General features: G+C 39.9%; 30 non-coding genes across 30 annotated transcripts; all 30 read left to right on the top strand.

Moving 5' to 3' along the window:
- The first annotated feature begins 517 nt into the window (after positions 1–517).
- On the top strand, positions 518–589 carry trnaq-cug. The gene has a single exon. It is a non-coding gene; the product is annotated as a tRNA-Gln (tRNA).
- Positions 590–929: 340 nt separating this feature from the next.
- trnaq-cug lies at positions 930–1001 on the top strand. The gene has a single exon. It is a non-coding gene; the product is annotated as a tRNA-Gln (tRNA).
- Positions 1002–1635: 634 nt separating this feature from the next.
- trnaq-uug lies at positions 1636–1707 on the top strand. The gene has a single exon. It is a non-coding gene; the product is annotated as a tRNA-Gln (tRNA).
- A 112-nt stretch (positions 1708–1819) lies between these two features.
- trnaq-uug lies at positions 1820–1891 on the top strand. Its single transcript has one exon. It is a non-coding gene; the product is annotated as a tRNA-Gln (tRNA).
- A 341-nt stretch (positions 1892–2232) lies between these two features.
- trnaq-uug lies at positions 2233–2304 on the top strand. Its single transcript has one exon. It is a non-coding gene; the product is annotated as a tRNA-Gln (tRNA).
- Positions 2305–2420: 116 nt separating this feature from the next.
- trnaq-cug lies at positions 2421–2492 on the top strand. Its single transcript has one exon. It is a non-coding gene; the product is annotated as a tRNA-Gln (tRNA).
- Positions 2493–3302: 810 nt separating this feature from the next.
- On the top strand, positions 3303–3374 carry trnaq-uug. The gene has a single exon. It is a non-coding gene; the product is annotated as a tRNA-Gln (tRNA).
- A 116-nt stretch (positions 3375–3490) lies between these two features.
- On the top strand, positions 3491–3562 carry trnaq-cug. The gene has a single exon. It is a non-coding gene; the product is annotated as a tRNA-Gln (tRNA).
- An 822-nt stretch (positions 3563–4384) lies between these two features.
- trnaq-cug lies at positions 4385–4456 on the top strand. Its single transcript has one exon. It is a non-coding gene; the product is annotated as a tRNA-Gln (tRNA).
- Positions 4457–4782: 326 nt separating this feature from the next.
- trnaq-uug lies at positions 4783–4854 on the top strand. The gene has a single exon. It is a non-coding gene; the product is annotated as a tRNA-Gln (tRNA).
- Positions 4855–4970: 116 nt separating this feature from the next.
- Positions 4971–5042, top strand: trnaq-cug. The gene has a single exon. It is a non-coding gene; the product is annotated as a tRNA-Gln (tRNA).
- An 810-nt stretch (positions 5043–5852) lies between these two features.
- Positions 5853–5924, top strand: trnaq-uug. Its single transcript has one exon. It is a non-coding gene; the product is annotated as a tRNA-Gln (tRNA).
- Positions 5925–6040: 116 nt separating this feature from the next.
- On the top strand, positions 6041–6112 carry trnaq-cug. The gene has a single exon. It is a non-coding gene; the product is annotated as a tRNA-Gln (tRNA).
- Positions 6113–6921: 809 nt separating this feature from the next.
- On the top strand, positions 6922–6993 carry trnaq-uug. The gene has a single exon. It is a non-coding gene; the product is annotated as a tRNA-Gln (tRNA).
- A 116-nt stretch (positions 6994–7109) lies between these two features.
- trnaq-uug lies at positions 7110–7181 on the top strand. Its single transcript has one exon. It is a non-coding gene; the product is annotated as a tRNA-Gln (tRNA).
- Positions 7182–7912: 731 nt separating this feature from the next.
- trnaq-cug lies at positions 7913–7984 on the top strand. The gene has a single exon. It is a non-coding gene; the product is annotated as a tRNA-Gln (tRNA).
- Positions 7985–8618: 634 nt separating this feature from the next.
- Positions 8619–8690, top strand: trnaq-uug. The gene has a single exon. It is a non-coding gene; the product is annotated as a tRNA-Gln (tRNA).
- A 521-nt stretch (positions 8691–9211) lies between these two features.
- Positions 9212–9283, top strand: trnaq-cug. The gene has a single exon. It is a non-coding gene; the product is annotated as a tRNA-Gln (tRNA).
- An 810-nt stretch (positions 9284–10093) lies between these two features.
- Positions 10094–10165, top strand: trnaq-uug. The gene has a single exon. It is a non-coding gene; the product is annotated as a tRNA-Gln (tRNA).
- Positions 10166–10281: 116 nt separating this feature from the next.
- Positions 10282–10353, top strand: trnaq-cug. The gene has a single exon. It is a non-coding gene; the product is annotated as a tRNA-Gln (tRNA).
- Positions 10354–12487: 2134 nt separating this feature from the next.
- On the top strand, positions 12488–12559 carry trnaq-uug. Its single transcript has one exon. It is a non-coding gene; the product is annotated as a tRNA-Gln (tRNA).
- A 116-nt stretch (positions 12560–12675) lies between these two features.
- trnaq-cug lies at positions 12676–12747 on the top strand. Its single transcript has one exon. It is a non-coding gene; the product is annotated as a tRNA-Gln (tRNA).
- Positions 12748–13567: 820 nt separating this feature from the next.
- On the top strand, positions 13568–13639 carry trnaq-uug. Its single transcript has one exon. It is a non-coding gene; the product is annotated as a tRNA-Gln (tRNA).
- A 116-nt stretch (positions 13640–13755) lies between these two features.
- On the top strand, positions 13756–13827 carry trnaq-cug. The gene has a single exon. It is a non-coding gene; the product is annotated as a tRNA-Gln (tRNA).
- A 917-nt stretch (positions 13828–14744) lies between these two features.
- On the top strand, positions 14745–14816 carry trnaq-uug. Its single transcript has one exon. It is a non-coding gene; the product is annotated as a tRNA-Gln (tRNA).
- Positions 14817–15958: 1142 nt separating this feature from the next.
- On the top strand, positions 15959–16030 carry trnaq-uug. The gene has a single exon. It is a non-coding gene; the product is annotated as a tRNA-Gln (tRNA).
- A 116-nt stretch (positions 16031–16146) lies between these two features.
- trnaq-cug lies at positions 16147–16218 on the top strand. Its single transcript has one exon. It is a non-coding gene; the product is annotated as a tRNA-Gln (tRNA).
- Positions 16219–17039: 821 nt separating this feature from the next.
- On the top strand, positions 17040–17111 carry trnaq-uug. The gene has a single exon. It is a non-coding gene; the product is annotated as a tRNA-Gln (tRNA).
- Positions 17112–17227: 116 nt separating this feature from the next.
- Positions 17228–17299, top strand: trnaq-cug. The gene has a single exon. It is a non-coding gene; the product is annotated as a tRNA-Gln (tRNA).
- Positions 17300–18218: 919 nt separating this feature from the next.
- Positions 18219–18290, top strand: trnaq-cug. Its single transcript has one exon. It is a non-coding gene; the product is annotated as a tRNA-Gln (tRNA).
- Positions 18291–18355: the final 65 nt, after the last annotated feature.

The following is an 18355-nucleotide window of genomic DNA, read 5'->3' as shown; positions in this document are numbered from 1 at the left end:
ACCTACCATGTGACACAATCCACCTCAGTGATATCGAATAAAGCAGTATGAAAAATATTACTTTGTTGGCAGCATTTTCTGTTGATATGCAGCACAAATAGTTTTAAAAAATCTGTACAATTCCCAAAAGCAATCATTATCAGGTTCTATGGTGTAATGTTTAGCACTCTGGACATTGAATCCAATGATCCGATTTCAAGTCTCGGTAGAACCTGCTTTTATTTGTTCTGAACCATTCAAATAGCCTGAAAATAATATTTGCTCCTGCAGTTTCTATGGTGAACCAAGGACAGTAAAATCTGAACACCTGACTAAAGTATTCTATACAGCGTTTTATGGTGTAATGGTTAGCACTCTGGACTTTGAATCCAGTGATCCGAGTTCAAGTCTAGGTAGAACCAGTTTTGGTTTAGTTCTGAACCGTTAAACTAGCCTGACAATAATCTGTTCTCGTGAGGATTGCATGTTTAACCAAGAACAGCAAAGTCTGAACACTACACTGAAGTGTTCTATACAGGGTTCTATGGTGTAATGGTTAGCACTCAGGACTCTGAATCCTGCGATGCGAGTTCAAATCTCGGTAGAACCTACCACGTGACACAATCCACCTCAGTGACCTTGAATAAAGCAGTATGAAAAAAAATACTGTGTTGGCAGCATTTGCTATTAAAGATAGACTGTAGATATGCATCACAAAGAGTTTTAAAAAATCTGTACAATTCCCAAAAGCAATCATTATCAGGTTCTATGGTGTAATGTTTAGCACTCTGGACATTGAATCCAATGATCTGAGTTCAAGTCTCGGTAGAACCTGCTTTTTATTTGTTCTGAACCATTCAAATAGCCTGAAAATAATCTTTGCTCCTGCAGTTTCTATGGTGAACCAAGGACAGTAAAATCTGAACACTTGACTAATGTATTCTATTCAGGGTTCTATGGTGTAATGGTTAGCACTCAGGACTCTGAATCCTGCGATCCGAGTTCAAATCTCAGTAGGACCTATTCTCCTTTTGCAATGACATACTCCTCTCCTGTCAACTTTAATATAGTAATGTGTGAATAAAACAAGTGATTGGGGGGCGTCGATAAGCAGTCATTGGTACGCGCGAACGGCTAGCCTAAAGCAAATGCTTACTGTGATTGTCTACTGCATTTGCTATAGCCTACTTGCTGCCCCTTAAAAGTGACAATATTGGAGATTGTTTCCCCCTCATTGAATCAATTGTGATGAAAATATGCAGATTTCCAAGTTGTTACATGGCAGGTTAGCCCCGTTGTTTAAAGCGATGTGCTAATAACTTGAAGGTCGCAGGTTTCATACCTGTACAGCCCAGGCGGAATTGTCTCTGTTTCTCCGGTGAACCAAGAACAGGCAAATCTATACACTTCACTGACGTGAACAAATTCAGTATCCATGGTGTAATGGTTAGCACTCTGAATCCTGATCTCTGAGTTCAAATCTTGGTAGGACCTACCAGGGGACAGTCCTCTCCAGTGAACCGGAATAAAGCAGTATGAAAAATAATGCTGTGGTGTCAGTATTTGCTACAAAAGAAGGGCTGGTGTTATGTTTCTTAATATCCCACACAAAAAGTTGTAAAAAATCTGTAAAATTCCCCAAAACAACCAATATCAGGTTCTATGGTGTAATGGTGAGCACTCTGGACTTTGAATCCAGTGATCCGAGTTCAAGTCTCGGTAGAACTTTGGTTTAGTTCTGAACCGTTAAACTAGCCTGATAATAATCTGTTCTCCTGAGGATTGCATGTTTAACCAAGGACAGCAAAGTCTGAACACTACACTGAAGTGTTCTATACAGGGTTCTATGGTGCAATGGTTAGCGCTCTGGACTTTGAATCCAGTGATCGGAGTTCAAATCTCGGTAGAACCTACCAAGTGAAACAATCCACCTCAGTTACCTGGAGTAAAGCGTTATGAAAATAAATACTGTGTTGGCTGCATTTGCTATTACAGATAGACTGGTGATATGCAGCACAAAGAGTTTTAAAAAAATCTGTACAATTCCCAAAACCAATCATTATCAGGTTCTATGGTGTAATGTTTAGCTCTCTGGACATTGAATCCAATGATCCGATTTCAAGTCTCGGTAGAACCTGCTTTTTATTTGTTCTGAACCATTCAAATAGCCTGAAAATAATATTTGCTCCTGCAGTTTCTATGGTGAACCAAGGACAGTAAAATCTGAACACCTGAATAAAGTATTCTATACAGGGTTCTATGGTGTAATGGTTAGCACTCTGGACTTTGAATCCAGTGATCTGAGTTCAAGTCTCGGTAGAACCTGTTTTGGTTTTGTTCTGAACCGTTAAACTAGCCTGACAATAATCTGTTCTCGTGAGGATTGCATGTTTAACCAAGAACAGCAAAGTCTGAACACTACACTGAAGTGTTCTATACAGGGTTCTATGGTGTAATGGTTAGCACTCAGGACTCTGAATCCTGCAATCTGAGTTCAAATCTCGGTAGGACCTATCCTCCTTTTGCAATGACATACTCCTCTCCTGTCAACTTTAATATAGTAATGTGTGAATAAAACAAGTGATTGGGGGGCGTCGATAAGCAGTCATTGGTACGCGCGAACGGCTAGCCTAAAGCAAATGCTTACTGTGATTGTCTACTGCATTTGCTATAGCCTACTTGCTGCCCCTTAAAAGTGACAATATTGGAGATTGTTTCCCCCTCATTGAATCAATTGTGATGAAAATATGCAGATTTCCAAGTTGTTACATGGCAGGTTAGCCCCGTTGTTTAAAGCGATGTGCTAATAACTTGAAGGTCGCAGGTTTCATACCTGTACAGCCCAGGTGGAATTGTCTCTGTTTCTCCGGTGAACCAAGAACAGGCAAATCTATACAATTCACTGAGTTGAACAAATTCAGTATCCATGGTGTAATGGTTAGCACTCTGAATCCTGATCTCTGATTTCAAATCTTGTTGGGACAGTCCTCTCCAGTGAACCGGAATCCAGCAGTATGAAAAATAATGCTGTGGTGTCAGTATTTGCTAAAAAAGAAGGGCTGGTGTTATGTTTCTTAATATCCCACTCAAAAAGTTGTAAAAAATCTGTAAAATTCCCCAAAACAACCAATATCAGGTTCTATGGAGTAATGGTTAGCACTCTGGACTTTGAATCCAGTGATCTGAGTTCAAGTCTAGGTAGAACCAGTTTTGGTTTAGTTCTGAACCGTTAAACTAGCCTGATAAAAATCTGTTCTCCTGAGGATTGCATGTTTAACCAAGGACAGCAAAGTCTGAACACTACACTGAAGTGTTCTATACAGGGTTCTATGGTGTAATGGTTAGCACTCTGGACTTTGAATCCAGTGATCCGAGTTCAAGTCTCGGTAGAACCTGTTTTGTTTTTGTTCTGAACCATTAAACTAGCCTGACAATAATCTGTTCTCGTGAGGATTGCATGTTTAACCAAGGACAGCAAAGTCTGAACACTACACTGAAGTGTTCTATACAGGGTTCTATGGTGTAATGGTTAGCACTCAGGACTCTGAATCCTGCGATCTGAGTTCAAATCTCGGTAGGACCTATCCTCCTTTTGCAATGACATACTCCTCTCCTGTCAACTTTAATATAGTACTGTGTGAATAAAACAAGTTATTGGGGGGCGTCGATAAGCAGTCATCGGTACGCGCGAACGGCTAGCCTAAAGGAAATGCTTACTGTGATTGTCTACTGCATTTGCTATAGCCTACTTGCTGCCCCTTAAAAGTGACAATATTGGAGATTGTTTCCCCCTCATTGAATCAATCGTGATGAAAATGTGCAGATTTCCAAGTTGTTACATGGCAGGTTAGCCCCGTTGTTTAAAGCGATGTGCTAATAACTTGAAGGTCGCAGGTTTCATACCTGTACAGCCCAGGTGGAATTGTCTCTGTTTCTCCGGTGAACCAAGAACAGGCAAATCTATACACTTCACTGACTTGAACAAATTCAGTATCCATGGTGTAATGGTTAGCACTCTGAATCTTGATCTCTGAGTTCAAATCTTGGTAGGACCTACCAGGGGACAGTCCTCTCCAGTGAACCGGAATCCAGCAGTATGAAAAATAATGCTGTTGTGTCAGTATTTGCTAAAAAAGAAGGGCTGGTGTTTTGTTTCTTAATATCCCACACAAAAAGTTGTAAAAAATCTGTAAAATTCCCCAAAACAACCAATATCAGGTTCTATGGAGTAATGGTTAGCACTCTGGACTTTGAATCCAGTGATCCGAGTTCAAGTCTAGGTAGAACCAGTTTTGGTTTAGTTCTGAACCGTTAAACTAGCCTGATAAAAATCTGTTCTCCTGAGGATTGCATGTTTAACCAAGAACAGCAAAGTCTGAACACTACACTGAAGTGTTCTATACAGGGTTCTATGGTGTAATGGTTAGCACTCAGGACTCTGAATCCTGCGATCCGAGTTCAAATCTCGGTAGAACCTACCACGTGACACAATCCACCTCAGTGACCTCGAATAAAGCAGTATGAAAAATATTACTTTGTTGGCAGCATTTGCTGTTGATATGCAGCACAAAGAGTTTAAAAAAATCTGTACAATTCCCAAAAGCAATCATTATCAGGTTCTATGGTGTAATGTTTAGCACTCTGGACATTGAATCCAATGATCCGAGTTCAAGTCTCGGTAGAACCTGCTTTTTATTTGTTCTGAACCATTCAAATAGCCTGAAAATAATATTTGCTCCTGCAGTTTCTATGGTGAACCAAGGACAGTAAAATCTGAACACCTGACTAAAGTATTCTATACAGGGTTCTATGGTGTAATGGTTAGCACTCTGGACTTTGAATCCAGTGATCTGAGTTCAAGTCTCGGTAGAACCTGTTTTGGTTTTGTTCTGAACCGTTAAACTAGCCTGACAATAATCTGTTCTCGTGAGGATTGCATGTTTAACCAAGGACAGCAAAGTCTGAACACTACACTGAAGTGTTCTATACAGGGTTCTATGGTGTAATGGTTAGCACTCAGGACTCTGAATCCTGCGATCCGAGTTCAAATCTCGGTAGGACCTATCCTCCTTTTGCAATGACATACTCCTCTCCTGTCAACTTTAATATAGTAATGTGTGAATAAAACAAGTGATTGGGGGGCGTCGATAAGCAGTCATCGGTACGCGCGAACGGCTAGCCTAAAGGAAATGCTTACTGTGATTGTCTACTGCATTTGCTATAGCCTACTTGCTGCCCCTTAAAAGTGACAATATTGGAGATTGTTTCCCCCTCATTGAATCAATCGTGATGAAAATGTGCAGATTTCCAAGTTGTTACATGGCAGGTTAGCCCCGTTGTTTAAAGCGATGTGCTAATAACTTGAAGGTCGCAGGTTTCATACCTGTACAGCCCAGGTGGAATTGTCTCTGTTTCTCCGGTGAACCAAGAACAGGCAAATCTATACAATTCACTGAGTTGAACAAATTCAGTATCCATGGTGTAATGGTTAGCACTCTGAATCCTGATCTCTGATTTCAAATCTTGGTGGGACAGTCCTCTCCAGTGAACCGGAATCCAGCAGTATGAAAAACAATGCTGTGGTGTCAGTATTTGCTAAAAAAGAAGGGCTGGTGTTATGTTTCTTAATATCCCACACAAAAAGTTGTAAAAAATCTGTAAAATTCCCCAAAACAACCAATATCAGGTTCTATGGAGTAATGGTGAGCACTCTGGACTTTGAATCCAGTGATCCGAGTTCAAGTCTAGGTAGAACCAGTTTTGGTTTAGTTCTGAACCGTTAAACTAGCCTGATAAAAATCTGTTCTCCTGAGGATTGCATGTTTAACCAAGGACAGCAAAGTCTGAACACTACACTGAAGTGTTCTATACAGGGTTCTATGGTGTAATGGTTAGCACTCTGGACTTTGAATCCAGTGATCTGAGTTCAAGTCTCGGTAGAACCTGTTTTGGTTTTGTTCTGAACCGTTAAACTAGCCTGACAATAATCTGTTCTCGTGAGGATTGCATGTTTAACCAAGGACAGCAAAGTCTGAACACTACACTGAAGTGTTCTATACAGGGTTCTATGGTGTAATGGTTAGCACTCAGGACTCTGAATCCTGCGATCCGAGTTCCAATCTCGGTAGGACCTGTCCTCCTTTTGCAATGACATACTCCTCTCCTGTCAACTTTAATATAGTAATGTGTGAATAAAACAAGTGATTGGGGGCGTTGATAAGCAGTCATCGGTACGCGCGAACGGCTAGCCTAAAGGAAATGCTTACTGTGATTGTCTACTGCATTTGCTATAGCCTACTTGCTGCCCCTTAAAAGTGACAATATTGGAGATTGTTTCCCCCTCATTGAATCAATCGTGATGAAAATGTGCAGATTTCCAAGTTGTTACATGGCAGGTTAGCCCCGTTGTTTAAAGCGATGTGCTAATAACTTGAAGGTCGCAGGTTTCATACATGTACAGCCCAGGTGGAATTGTCTCTGTTTCTCCGGTGAACCAAGAACAGGCAAATCTATACACTTCACTGACTTGAACAAATTCAGTAACCATGGTGTAATGGTTATCACTCTGAATCCTGATCTCTGAGTTCAAATCTTGGTGGGACAGTCCTCTCCAGTGAACCGGAATCCAGCAGTATGAAAAATAATGCTGTGGTGTCAGTATTTGCTAAAAAAGAAGGGCTGGTGTTATGTTTCTTAATATCTCACTCAAAAAGTTGTAACAAATCTGTAAAATTCCACAAAACATCCAATATCAGGTTCTATGGAGTAATGGTGAGCACTCTGGACTTTGAATCCAGTGATCCGAGTTCAAGTCTAGGTAGAACCAGTTTTGGTTTAGTTCTGAACCGTTAAACTAGCCTGATAAAAATCTGTTCTCCTGAGGATTGCATGTTTAACCAAGGACAGCAAAGTCTGAACACTACACTGAAGTGTTCTATACAGGGTTCTATGGTGTAATGGTTAGCACTCTGGACTTTGAATCCAGTGATCCGAGTTCAAGTCTAGGTAGAACCTGTTTTGTTTTTGTTCTGAACCGTTAAACTAGCCTGACAATAATCTGTTCTCGTGAGGATTGCATGTTTAACCAAGGACAGCAAAGTCTGAACACTACACTGAAGTGTTCTATACAGGGTTCTATGGTGTAATGGTTAGCACTCAGGACTCTGAATCCTGCGATCTGAGTTCAAATCTCGGTAGAACCTACCACGTGACACAATCCACCTCAGTGACCTTGAATAAAGCAGTATGAAAAATATTACTTTGTTGGCAGCATTTGCTATTAAAGATAGACTGTTGATATGCAGCACAAAGAGTTTTAAAAAATCTGTACAATTCCCAAAAGCAATCATTATCACGTTCTATGGTGTAATGTTTAGCACTCTGGACATTGAATCCAATGATCAGAGTTCAAGTCTCGGTAGAACCTGCTTTTTATTTGTTCTGAACCATTCAAATAGCCTGAAAATAATATTTGCTCCTGCAGTTTCTATGGTGAACCAAGGACAGTAAAATCTGAACACCTGACTAAAGTATTCTATACAGGGTTCTATGGTGTAATCGTTAGCACTCTGAATCCTGCGATCCGAGTTCAAATCTCGGTAGAACCTACCATGTGACACAATCCACCTCAGTGACATCGAATAAAGCAGTATGAAAAATATTACTTTGTTGGCAGCATTTTCTGTTGACATGCAGCACAAATAGTTTTAAAAAATCTGTACAATTCCCAAAAGCAATCATTATCAGGTTCTATGGTGTAATGTTTAGCACTCTGGACATTGAATCCAATGATCCGATTTCAAGTCTCGGTAGAACCTGCTTTTTATTTGTTCTGAACCATTCAAATAGCCTGAAAATAATCTTTGCTCCTGCAGTTTCTATGGTGAACCAAGGACAGTAAAATCTGAACACCTGACTAATGTATTCTATTCAGGGTTCTATGGTGTAATGGTTAGCACTCAGGACTCTGAATCCTGCGATCCGAGTTCAAATCTTGGTAGGACCTATTCTCCTTTTGCAATGACATACTCCTCTCCTGTCAACTTTAATATAGTAATGTGTGAATAAAACCAGTGATTGGGGGGCGTCGATAAGCAGTCATTGGTACGCGCGAACGGCTAGCCTAAAGCAAATGCTTACTGTGATTGTCTACTGCATTTGCTATAGCCTACTTGCTGCCCCTTAAAAGTGACAATATTGGAGATTGTTTCCCCCTCATTGAATCAATCGTGATGAAAATGTGCAGATTTCCAAGTTGTTACATGGCAGGTTAGCCCCGTTGTTTAAAGCGATGTGCTAATAACTTGAAGGTCGCAGGTTTCATACCTGTACAGCCCAGGCGGAATTGTCTCTGTTTCTCCGGTGAACCAAGAACAGGCAAATCTATACACTTCACTGACGTGAACAAATTCAGTATCCATGGTGTAATGGTTAGCACTCTGAATCCTGATCTCTGAGTTCAAATCTTGGTAGGACCTACCAGGGGACAGTCCTCTCCAGTGAACCGGAATAAAGCAGTATGAAAAATAATGCTGTGGTGTCAGTATTTGCTACAAAAGAAGGGCTGGTGTTATGTTTCTTAATATCCCACACAAAAAGTTGTAAAAAATCTGTAAAATTCCCCAAATCAACCAATATCAGGTTCTATGGTGTAATGGTTAGCACTCTGGACTTTGAATCCAGTGATCCGAGTTCAAGTCTCGGTAGAACTGGTTTAGTTCTCAACCGTTAAACTAGCCTGATAATAATCTGTTCTCCTGAGGATTGCATGTTTAACCAAGGACAGCAAAGTCTGAACACTACACTGAAGTGTTCTATACAGGGTTCTATGGTGCAATGGTTAGCGCTCTGGACTTTGAATCCAGTGATCGGAGTTCAAATCTCGGTATAACCTACCAAGTGAAACAATCCACCTCAGTTACCTGGAGTAAAGCAGTATGAAAAAAATACTGTGTTGGCTGCATTTGCTATTAAAGATAGACTGGTGATATGCAGCACAAAGAGTTTTTAAAAATCTGTACAATTCCCAAAACCAATCATTATCAGGTTCTATGGTATAATGTTTAGCACTCTGGACATTGAATCCAATGATCCGATTTCAAGTCTCGGTAGAACCTGCTTTTTATTTGTTCTGAACCATTCAAATAGCCTGAAAATAATCTTTGCTCCTGCAGTTTCTCTGGTGTACCAAGGACAGTAAAATCTGAACACCTGACTAATGTATTCTATTCAGGGTTCTATGGTGTAATGGTTAGCACTCAGGACTCTGAATCCTGCGATCTGAGTTCAAATCTCGGTAGGACCTATCCTCCTTTTGCAATGACATACTCCTCTCCTATCAACTTTAATATAGTAATGTGTGAATAAAACAAGTGATTGGGGGCGCTGATAAGCAGTCATCGGTACGCTGAACGGCTAGCCTAAAGGAAATGCTTACTGTGATTGTCTACTGCATTTGCTATAGCCTACTTGCTGCCCCTTAAAAGTGACAATATTGGAGATTGTTTCCCCCCTCATTGAATCAATCGTGATGAAAATGTGCAGATTTCCAAGTTGTTACATGGCAGGTTAGCCCCGTTGTTTAAAGCGATGTGCTAATAACTTGAAGGTCACAGGTTTCATACCTGTACAGCCCAGGTGGAATTGTCTCTGTTTCTCCGGTGAACCAAGAACAGGCAAATCTATACAATTCACTGAGTTGAACAAATTCAGTATCCATGGTGTAATGGTTAGCACTCTGAATCCTGATCTCTGATTTCAAATCTTGGTGGGACAGTCCTCTCCAGTGAACCGGAATCCAGCAGTATGAAAAATAATGCTGTGGTGTCAGTATTTGCTAAAAAAAGAAGGGCTGGTGTTATGTTTCTTAATATCCCACTCAAAAAGTTGTAAAAAATCTGTAAAATTCCCCAAAACAACCAATATCAGGTTCTATGGAGTAATGGTGAGCACTCTGGACTTTGAATCCAGTGATCTGAGTTCAAGTCTAGGTAGAACCAGTTTTGGTTTAGTTCTGAACCGTTAAACTAGCCTGATAAAAATCTGTTCTCCTGAGGATTGCATGTTTAACCAAGGACAGCAAAGTCTGAACACTACACTGAAGTGTTCTATATAGGGTTCTATGGTGTAATGGTTAGCACTCTGGACTTTGAATCCAGTGATCCGAGTTCAAGTCTAGGTAGAACCTGTTTTGTTTTTGTTCTGAACCATTAAACTAGCCTGACAATAATCTGTTCTCGTGAGGATTGCATGTTTAACCAAGGACAGCAAAGTCTGAACACTACACTGAAGTGTTCTATACAGGGTTCTATGGTGTAATGGTTAGCACTCAGGACTCTGAATCCTGCGATCCGAGTTCAAATCTCGGTAGAACCTACCACGTGACACAATCCACCTCAGTGACCTTGAATAAAGCAGTATGAAAAATATTACTTTGTTGGCAGCATTTGCTATTAAAGATAGACTGTTGATATGCAGCACAAAGAGTTTTGAAAAATCTGTACAATTCCCAAAAGCAATCATTATCATGTTCTATGGTGTAATGTTTAGCACTCTGGACATTGAATCCAATGATCCGAGTTCAATTCTCGGTAGAACCTGCTTTTTATTTGTTCTGAACAATTCAAATAGCCTGAAAATAATATTTGCTCCTGCAGTTTCTATGGTGAACCAAGGACAGTAACATCTGAACACCTGACTAAAGTATTCTATACAGGGTTCTATGGTGTAATCGTTAGCACTCTGAATCCTGAGATCCGAGTTCAAATCTCGGTAGAACCTACCATGTGACACAATCCACCTCAGTGACATCGAATAAAGCAGTATGAAAAATATTACTTTGTTGGCAGCATTTTCTGTTGATATGCAGCACAAATAGTTTAAAAAAATCTGTACAATTCCCAAAAGCAATCATTATCAGGTTCTATGGTGTAATGTTTAGCACTCTGGACATTGAATCCAATGATCCGATTTCAAGTCTCGGTAGAACCTGCTTTTTATTTGTTCTGAACCATTCAAATAGCCTGAAAATAATATTTGCTCCTGCAGTTTCTATGGTGAACCAAGGACAGTAAAATCTGAACACCTGACTAAAGTATTCTATACAGGGTTTTATGGTGTAATGGTTAGCACTCTGGACTTTGAACCCAGTGATCCGAGTTCAAGTCTAGGTAGAACCAGTTTTGGTTTAGTTCTGAACCGTTAAACTAGCCTGATAAAAATCTGTTCTCCTGAGGATTGCATGTTTAACCAAGGACAGCAAAGTCTGAACACTACACTGAAGTGTTCTATACAGGGTTCTATGGTGCAATGGTTAGCGCTCTGGACTTTGAATCCAGTGATCGGAGTTCAAATCTCGGTATAACCTACCAAGTGAAACAATCCACCTCAGTTACCTGGAGTAAAGCAGTATGAAAAAAAATACTGTGTTGGCTGCATTTGCTATTAAAGATAGACTGGTGATATGCAGCACAAAGAGTTTTTAAAAATCTGTACAATTCCCAAAACCAATCATTATCAGGTTCTATGGTGTAATGTTTAGCACTCTGGACATTGAATCCAATGATCCGATTTCAAGTCTCGGTAGAACCTGCTTTTTATTTGTTCTGAACCATTCAAATAGCCTGAAAATAATCTTTGCTCCTGCAGTGTCTCTGGTGTACCAAGAACAGTAAAATCTGAACACCTGACTAATGTCTTCTATACAGGGTTCCATGGTTTAATGGTTAGCACTCAGGACTCTGAATTCTGCGATCTGAGTTCAAATCTCGGTAGAACCTACCACGTGACACAATCCACCTCAGTGACCTTGAATAAAGCAGTATGAAAAATATTACTTTGTTGGCAGCATTTGCTATTAAAGATAGACTGTTGATATGCAGCACAAAGAGTTTTGAAAAATCTGTACAATTCCCAAAAGCAATCATTATCATGTTCTATGGTGTAATGTTTAGCACTCTGGAAATTGAATCCAATGATCAGAGTTCAATTTTCGGTAGAACCTGCTTTTTATTTGTTCTGAACAATTCAAATAGCCTGAAAATAATATTTGCTCCTGCAGTTTCTATGGTGAACCAAGGACAGTAACATCTGAACACCTGACTAAAGTATTCTATACAGGGTTCTATGGTGTAATCGTTAGCACTCTGAATCCTGCGATCCGAGTTCAAATCTCGGTAGAACCTACCATGTGACACAATCCACCTCAGTGACATCGAATAAAGCAGTATGAAAAATATTACTTTGTTGGCAGCATTTTCTGTTGACATGCAGCACAAATAGTTTTAAAAAATCTGTACAATTCCCAAAAGCAATCATTATCAGGTTCTATGGTGTAATGTTTAGCACTCTGGACATTGAATCCAATGATCCGATTTCAAGTCTCGGTAGAACCTGCTTTTTATTTGTTCTGAACCATTCAAATAGCCTGAAAATAATATTTGCTCCTGCAGTTTCTATGGTGAACCAAGGACAGTAAAATCTGAACACCTGACTAAAGTATTCTATACAGGGTTTTATGGTGTAATGGTTAGCACTCTGGACTTTGAATCCAGTGATCCGAGTTCAAGTCTAGGTAGAACCAGTTTTGGTTTAGTTCTGAACCGTTAAACTAGCCTGACAATAATCTGTTCTCGTGAGGATTGCATGTTTAACCAAGAACAGCAAAGTCTGAACACTACACTGAAGTGTTCTATACAGGGTTCTATGGTGTAATGGTTAGCACTCAGGACTCTGAATCCTGCGATCCGAGTTCCAATCTCGGTAGGACCTGTCCTCCTTTTGCAATGACATACTCCTCTCCTGTCAACTTTAATATAGTAATGTGTGAATAAAACAAGTGATTGGGGGCGTCGATAAGCAGTCATCGGTACGCACGAACGGCTAGCCTAAAGGAAATGCTTACTGTGATTGTCTACTGCATTTGCTATAGCCTACTTGCTGCCCCTTAAAAGTGACAATATTGGAGATTGTTTCCCCCTCATTGAATCAATCGTGATGAAAATGTGCAGATTTCCAAGTTGTTACATGGCAGGTTAGCCACGTTGTTTAAAGCGATGTGCTAATAACTTGAAGGTCGCAGGTTTCATACCTGTACAGCCCAGGTGGAATTGTCTCTGTTTCTCCGGTCAACCAAGAACAGGCAAATCTATACACTTCACTGACGTGAACAAATTCAGTATCCATGGTGTAATGGTTAGCACTCTGAATCCTGATCTCTGAGTTCAAATCTTGGTAGGACCTACCAGGTGACAGTCCTCTCCAGTGAACCGGAACCAGCAGTATGAAAAATAATGCTGTGGTGTCAGTATTTGATACAAAAGAAGGGCTGGTGTTATGTTTCTTAATATCCCACACAAAAAGTTGTAAAAAATCTGTAAAATTCCCCAAAACAACCAATATCAGGTTCTATGGAGTAATGGTGAGCACTCTTTACTTTGAATCCAGTGATCCGAGTTCAAGTCTAGGTAGAACCAGTTTTGGTTTAGTTCTGAACCGTTAAACTAGCCTGATAAAAATCTGTTCTCCTGAGGATTGCATGTTTAACCAAGGACAGCAAAGTCTGAACACTACACTGAAGTGTTCTATACAGGGTTCTATGGTGTAATGGTTAGCACTCTGGACTTTGAATCCAGTGATCCGAGTTCAAGTCTCGGTAGAACCTTTTTTGTTTTTGTTCTGAACCGTTAAACTAGCCTGACAATAATCTGTTCTCTTGAGGATTGCATGTTTAACCAAGGACAGTAAAGTCTGAACACTACACTGAAGTGTTCTATACAGGGTTCTATGGTGTAATGGTTAGCACTCAGGACTCTGAATCCTGCGATCCGAGTTCAAATCTCGGTAGAACCTACCACGTGACACAATCCACCTCAGTGACCTTGAATAAAGCAGTATGAAAAATATTACTTTGTTGGCAGTATTTGCTATTAAAGATACTGTTGATATGCAGCACAAAGAGTTTTGAAAAATCTGTACAATTCCCAAAAGCAATCATTATCATGTTCTATGGTGTAATGTTTAGCACTCTGGACATTGAATCCAATGATCCGAGTTCAATTCTCGGTAGAACCTGCTTTTTATTTGTTCTGAACAATTCAAATAGCCTGAAAATAATATTTGCTCCTGCAGTTTCTATGGTGAACCAAGGACAGTAACATCTGAACACCTGACTAAAGTATTCTATACAGGGTTCTATGGTGTAATCGTTAGCACTCTGAATCCTGCGATCCGAGTTCAAATCTCGGTAGAACCTACCATGTGACACAATCCACCTCAGTGACATCGAATAAAGCAGTATGAAAAATATTACTTTGTTGGCAGCATTTTCTGTTGATATGCAGCACAAATAGTTTAAAAAATCTGTACAATTCCCAAAAGCAATCATTATCAGGTTCTATGGTGTAATGTTTAGCACTCTGGACATTGAATCCAATGATCCGATTTCAAGTCTCGGTAGAACCTGCTTTTTTATTTGTTCTGAACCATTCAAATAGCCTGAAAATAATATTTGCTCCTGCAGTTTCTATGGTGAACCAAGGACAGTAAAATCTGAACACCTGACTAAAGTATTCTATACAGGGTTTTATGGTGTAATGGTTAGCACTCTGGACTTTGAACCCAGTGATCCGAGTTCAAGTCTAGGTAGAACCAGTTTTGGTTTAGTTCTGAACCGTTAAACTAGCCTGATAAAAATCTGTTCTCCTGAGGATTGCATGTTTAACCAAGGACAGCAAAGTCTGAACACTACACTGAAGTGTTCTATACAGGGTTCTATGGTGCAATGGTTAGCGCTCTGGACTTTGAATCCAGTGATCGGAGTTCAAATCTCGGTAGAACCTACCAAGTGAAACAATCCACCTCAGTTACCTGGAGTAAAGCAGTATGAAAAAAAATACTGTGTTGGCTGCATTTGCTATTAAAGATAGACTGGTGATATGCAGCACAAAGAGTTTTTAAAAATCTGTACAATTCCCAAAACCAATCATTATCAGGTTCTATGGTGTAATGTTTAGCACTCTGGACATTGAATCCAATGATCCGATTTCAAGTCTCGGTAGAACCTGCTTTTTATTTGTTCTGAACCATTCAAATAGCCTGAAAATAATCTTTGCTCCTGCAGTTTCTCTGGTGTACCAAGAACAGTAAAATCTGAACACCTGACTAATGTCTTCTATACAGGGTTCCATGGTTTAATGGTTAGCACTCAGGACTCTGAATTCTGCGATCTGAGTTCAAATCTCGGTAGAACCTACCACGTGACACAATCCACCTCAGTGACCTTGAATAAAGCAGTATGAAAAATATTACTTTGTTGGCAGCATTTGCTATTAAAGATAGACTGTTTATATGCAGCACAAAGAGTTTTGAAAAATCTGTACAATTCCCAAAAGCAATCATTATCATGTTCTATGGTGTAATGTTTAGCACTCTGGAAATTGAATCCAATGATCAGAGTTCAATTTTCGGTAGAACCTGCTTTTTATTTGTTCTGAACAATTCAAATAGCCTGAAAATAATATTTGCTCCTGCAGTTTCTATGGTGAACCAAGGACAGTAACATCTGAACACCTGACTAAAGTATTCTATACAGGGTTCTATGGTGTAATCGTTAGCACTCTGAATCCTGCGATCCGAGTTCAAATCTCGGTAGAACCTACCATGTGACACAATCCACCTCAGTGACATCGAATAAAGCAGTATGAAAAATATTACTTTGTTGGCAGCATTTTCTGTTGACATGCAGCACAAATAGTTTAAAAAATCTGTACAATTCCCAAAAGCAATCATTATCAGGTTCTATGGTGTAATGTTTAGCACTCTGGACATTGAATCCAATGATCCGAGTTCAAGTCTCGGTAGAACCTGCTTTTTATTTGTTCTGAACCATTCAAATAGCCTGAAAATAATATTTGCTCCTGCAGTTTCTATGGTGAACCAAGGACAGTAAAATCTGAACACCTGACTAAAGTATTCTATACAGGGTTCTATGGTGTAATGGTTAGCACTCTGGACTTTGAATCCAGTGATCCGAGTTCAAGTCTAGGTAGAACCAGTTTTGGTTTAGTTCTGAACCGTTAAACTAGCCTGACAATAATCTGTTCTCGTGAGGATTGCATGTTTAACCAAGGACAGCAAAGTCTGAACACTACACTGAAGTGTTCTATACAGGGTTCTATGGTGTAATGGTTAGCACTCAGGACTCTGAATCCTGCGATCCGAGTTCCAATCTCGGTAGGACCTGTCCTCCTTTTGCAATGACATACTCCTCTCCTGTCAACTTTAATATAGTAATGTGTGAATAAAACAAGTGATTGGGGGGCGTCGATAAGCAGTCATCGGTACGCGCGAACGGCTAGCCTAAAGGAAATGCTTACTGTGATTGTCTACTGCATTTGCTATAGCCTACTTGCTGCCCCTTAAAAGTGACAATATTGGAGATTGTTTCCCCCTCATTGAATCAATCGTGATGAAAATGTGCAGATTTCCAAGTTGTTACATGGCAGGTTAGCCACGTTGTTTAAAGCGATGTGCTAATAACTTGAAGGTCGCAGGTTTCATACCTGTACAGCCCAGGTGGAATTGTCTCTGTTTCTCCGGTCAACCAAGAACAGGCAAATCTATACACTTCACTGACGTGAACAAATTCAGTATCCATGGTGTAATGGTTAGCACTCTGAATCCTGATCTCTGAGTTCAAGTCTTGGTAGGACCTACCAGGTGACAGTCCTCTCCAGTGAACCGGAACCAGCAGTATGAAAAATAATGCTGTGGTGTCAGTATTTGATACAAAAGAAGGGCTGGTGTTATGTTTCTTAATATCCCACACAAAAAGTTGTAAAAAATCTGTAAAATTCCCCAAAACAACCAATATCAGGTTCTATGGAGTAATGGTGAGCACTCTTTACTTTGAATCCAGTGATCCGAGTTCAAGTCTAGGTAGAACCAGTTTTGGTTTAGTTCTGAACCGTTAAACTAGCCTGATAAAAATCTGTTCTCCTGAGGATTGCATGTTTAACCAAGGACAGCAAAGTCTGAACACTACACTGAAGTGTTCTATATAGGGTTCTATGGTGTAATGGTTAGCACTCTGGACTTTGAATCCAGTGATCCGAGTTCAAGTCTAGGTAGAACCTGTTTTGTTTTTGTTCTGAACCGTTAAACTAGCCTGACAATAATCTGTTCTCGTGAGGATTGCATGTTTAACCAAGGACAGCAAAGTCTGAACACTACACTGAAGTGTTCTATACAGGGTTCTATGGTGTAATGGTTAGCACTCAGGACTCTGAATCCTGCGATCCGAGTTCAAATCTCGGTAGAACCTACCACGTGACACAATCCACCTCAGTGACCTTGAATAAAGCAGTATGAAAAATATTACTTTGTTGGCAGCATTTGCTATTAAAGATAGACTGTTGATATGCAGCACAAAGAGTTTTGAAAAATCTGTACAATTCCCAAAAGCAATCATTATCATGTTCTATGGTGTAATGTTTAGCACTCTGGACATTGAATCCAATGATCCGAGTTCAATTCTCGGTAGAACCTGCTTTTTATTTGTTCTGAACAATTCAAATAGCCTGAAAATAATATTTGCTCCTGCAGTTTCTATGGTGAACCAAGGACAGTAACATCTGAACACCTGACTAAAGTATTCTATACAGGGTTCTATGGTGTAATCGTTAGCACTCTGAATCCTGCGATCCGAGTTCAAATCTCGGTAGAACCTACCATGTGACACAATCCACCTCAGTGACATCGAATAAAGCAGTATGAAAAATATTACTTTGTTGGCAGCATTTTCTGTTGATATGCAGCACAAATAGTTAAAAAAAATCTGTACAATTCCCAAAAGCAATCATTATCAGGTTCTATGGTGTAATGTTTAGCACTCTGGACATTGAATCCAATGATCCGATTTCAAGTCTCGGTAGAACCTGCTTTTTATTTGTTCTGAACCATTCAAATAGCCTGAAAATAATATTTGCTCCTGCAGTTTCTATGGTGAACCAAGGACAGTAAAATCTGAACACCTGACTAAAGTATTCTATACAGGGTTTTATGGTGTAATGGTTAGCACTCTGGACTTTGAACCCAGTGATCCGAGTTCAAGTCTAGGTAGAACCAGTTTTGGTTTAGTTCTGAACCGTTAAACTAGCCTGATAAAAATCTGTTCTCCTGAGGATTGCATGTTTAACCAAGGACAGCAAAGTCTGAACACTACACTGAAGTGTTCTATACAGGGTTCTATGGTGCAATGGTTAGCGCTCTGGACTCTGAATCCAGTGATCGGAGTTCAAATCTCGGTAGAACCTACCAAGTGAAACAATCCACCTCAGTTACCTGGAATAAAGCAGTATGAAAAAAAATACTGTGTTGG

Source organism: Coregonus clupeaformis, unplaced genomic scaffold (genome assembly GCF_020615455.1).
Source record: "Coregonus clupeaformis isolate EN_2021a unplaced genomic scaffold, ASM2061545v1 scaf1339, whole genome shotgun sequence".
In the NCBI taxonomy this organism is placed as follows: domain Eukaryota; kingdom Metazoa; phylum Chordata; class Actinopteri; order Salmoniformes; family Salmonidae; genus Coregonus; species Coregonus clupeaformis.
Note: the sequence above shows the minus strand (reverse complement) of the source record. Positions and strands in the feature narration are given on the sequence as shown.